Source organism: Stenella coeruleoalba (assembly GCF_951394435.1).
Source record: "Stenella coeruleoalba genome assembly, chromosome: 19".
NCBI lineage: Eukaryota > Metazoa > Chordata > Mammalia > Artiodactyla > Delphinidae > Stenella > Stenella coeruleoalba.
Window position 1 is genome coordinate 47905111 of NC_137165.1, and position 3804 is coordinate 47908914.

A 3804-nucleotide genomic window follows, 5' to 3' on the forward strand; every position below is an offset into this window, starting at 1 on the left:
AGCCACCAGAAGCTGGAAGAGGCAAGGAACAGACTGTCCCCTAGAGCCTCCAGAGAGAACATGGCCCTGCCATACCTCGATTTCAGCCCACTGACACTGACTTCAGACTTCTGGATTCCAGACTGTGAGAACATCAGTTGCTTTTGTTTCAAGCCACCAAATTCATGGTTATTTGTTACAGCAGCAAGAGTAAATGGATACAATGACTTAGGTATGCCTTTACTCACCTGACATTTACCCAAAAGATAAAATATTTTTCTTTACAAAATGATTCATAACAGACTTGAAAATATCAAGTTCTCCCATTGCCTTTAAAATAAGCAATTTATAAAAACAAATATTTTGGAAATTCCCTGGTGGTCCAGTGGTTAGGACTCGGCGCTTTCACTGCCCGGGTTCAATCCCTGGTCAGGGAACTAAGATCCCGCAAGCGGTGCAGCCAAAAAAATATATAAGTAAATAAATAAAAACAAATATTTTACAAACAAATATTTTACACACATTTCAGGAAGTGTTCTGTAATGTAAGCCCCGCGACTTTCAATACCATCAGTATGTTAATGCCTCCTAACTTCAAACCTCTAGCCCAAATTACTCCCTTTAATTTGACATTTGTATATCCACTTGCCTTCTCAGCATTGTCACTTGGATACCCAATAGGCACCTCAAATTAACATATCCAAAACTGACTCCTGTCCTTTTCCTTCTGACTTTCTTGTCCCTAGTCTGCTCCATCTTGGCAAATGGCAACTCCATCTTTTCAGAGATTAAGCTCAAAAATCTTGCAGACATGTTTGACCCCTTTCCTCTCATAACCAACCACAAGTCCTATCTTGGCTCTATTTTCAGATTATATCCAGGATCTAGCCACTTCTTACCACTTCTACTGCCTGCACCCTCGTCCAAGACACCATCATTTTCCCCCTGCATTATTGCAAAAACTTTCTAACTAGTCTCCCAGCTTCTGCCCAGCAGAAAACAGCTTCTGTCTCTTAGGAAATAGAGTGATTCTTTTACTATGTAAATCAGGTCCTGCCACTCCTTTGCCCCAAACTCCCATTGGCTCTCCATCTCACTCAGATTAAAAACCAAGTCCTTCTAATGGTCAAATTGCCTTAAATCTCATCTCCTACAACTCTCGCCCTTACTCATTCTGTTTTTCAAACAAGCCAGGCATGATCTGATTGCTCTCAGCTCAGGGTTCTTGCTCCTGCCTCTGCCTGGAATCTTCATCCCCCAGCAACCTGCAAGACTCCCTTACTTCAGGTCTTAGCTCACTGGCGATGCCCTCTTCGACCACCTCCCAAGCACTATCATCCCTGGCACATATTTACATGTTGATTTTCTGTCTTCCTCCCCATTAGAATGTTCACTTCACAAAGGCAGGAACTTTGGGTCAGATATGTGCACAGCCAATAAGCTGAAAGTGCCAGAAATGCCAAATATGAAAAAATATATATACCAATGTAGCAATTAATATATAGGCACACTATTTTCAATAATTAGTATCATAATATATATTACCATGGTTCTTTCTGAATAAACTTTTTCCAATCAGTACTTCTCCCTTCATTTTAGATTCCTTATTCTTTTTTTTTTTTTTTTTGGCCATGCGGCGTGGCACGCAGTTTCCCTAACCAGGGATGGAACCTGTGCCCCCTGCAGTGGAAGCTTGGAGCCCTAACCACTGGGCAGCCAGGGAATTCCTAGATTCCTTATTCTTCCACTGCCAATTTTTCTCTTCTGAAACCAATTTCTTTCTTACAAAGCCACATATTTAATCTCAGACTCACTCAAATAATAGATTTATAAAGAATCTGTCTATAATACAGGAATTTTACCTATTTTCTCTGCCCATTGCTCGGACTTTTACTGGTTTCCTTCTTTATTTACTTCACTTTAAATTTTTGTTTCCTTTGCAAGCACTTTCTTAGATTTCAGTTGGCTTTCATTATTGTTACCTCCAAGCCTAGAGAGGAAGGCCTTCAGTTTGCTGTGGAGCTGACTTTTCTCCACCTATTTGCCTTCTTTACACTCTTATTTTTTGAGTTCCGTAAACCATAAATCTGTTTAGTCGATCACACCTTTGTTACTTTTTGTTTTTTCAAACTTTTCGCACAAAGTGTAGAACTCCAAATCCTTTCGTCTACTCTAGTCAAAGCAACTGCCCACCAAATGTAGAGCCAGAAAACATCTTACCCTAGTGTGTCTCAACGAGCTGTTAGAGTGTGTTTTCGAAACTTGTAAGGGAATTTGGGGTTGTCACAGTCACGGTGGATGAGGAAGGTATCAATATGTAATTGGGATGCCGAACAACTGCAATGCAACAAACCTACACAATAAAATATCGTCTCACATTCCATCAGACTTTTCAATGTCCTGCCAGACACCTCCTTATGTGTCTGAGGCCTAACTCCATTAAACATATGCCAAGCTTTTTTTTTTTTGAAGTTTTAATACACACTAAATTTTCTAAGACTTCTTCTATGTGAAAAACAATGGAAAATTATACTTCAATATAGTCAGAACTTTACCAAGAAGTTGTACACCATATTGGAAAAATCATGCCACCCTTATGCTTGAGGAACCAAAAGAACACACCTGTGGCAGCTGTAATGTTTGCATTTATAGTTATTGTATTGTATATGTGTACAAGCAAATGGCTACTTCTTTGTATTTCTACTGTAGATATGTTTTAGCCTTTATATTTTGAAATATATTATTATTTTGCTATTTTGCAATGTTTCTCCTTTACAGCTAGGATGTTTTCTTGTTTCGTGTTTGTTTTTTAGTTATGTGTGTAGATGGGTTATATTATCCATGATTTTCATTCCAGAATAGTTTGTTTGTTTTTTCTTTTTAATTTTTTTGTCCAAGCCATGCAGCATGTGGAATATTAGTTCCCAGACCAGGGATTGAACCCACACACCCTGCATGGGAAGCAGAGTCTTAACCACTGGACGGCCAGGGAAGTCCCCAGAACAGTTTTTTTTTTAAAAAAAAAGGTCTATTCAGCATATATAAAGGGAGGTTGGTGCTGATTAAACTGAGAATCACTAACATAACAGTAGACCGCTCCAAGATTTCCCATTTGCTTCCCAGGCTACTGTTGACACTTGGACCACACCACACACAGCCTCATTCTCACGTTCAAGGATCTTAAGCTTTTTTTAAAAAAAGGGACCCAGATAGTGTGGATGATAATAAAGAAAACTTGTATGGTCCCTAACTGGAAAATCGGCTCGGATATACGTGATCTCTTTTGATGCTCATAAGAGTTTGGAAAGGGAAAGCAAATAAAACTTCTAAAGATTCTTCTTAGCAACATAATATTTACCTATTATACTACTCAGCCACTGCCATACCTTCTCTTATTAACTTTAAGAGATCCCACAGATTATGCCAAGATTCTCAACCAGATGAAACCTGAGAACTCTTTTCTTCGGCGTTTATTTCAGCCTGCTCCTATAGACAGGAGAAAACCGAGATCTAAGAAAAGTTAAGCGGCTTGCCCACGGCTCTGAGAAATCATAATATTTCAAAGCAGAGGTGTAAGAATATGTATCATAGCCTATTCGATTACACTAGCTTTTCTCACCGCAAACTGTAGATGAGAAGTCTGTCAGCAAAGACAAAACCGGACGTAGGGTGCACGAGCGAGCCTCGCGCCCCAGCTCCGCCCCCCAGGGCTGTCCGCGGCGCTGCCTGCCTGGCGGCCAGCGCAAGGGGCCTCGTGGGGTCCTTCGCGCGGGCCGCCGACGCACTGCCTGAGGGGGTGCGCCGGCAGCTTCCGGTGTGGGTGACT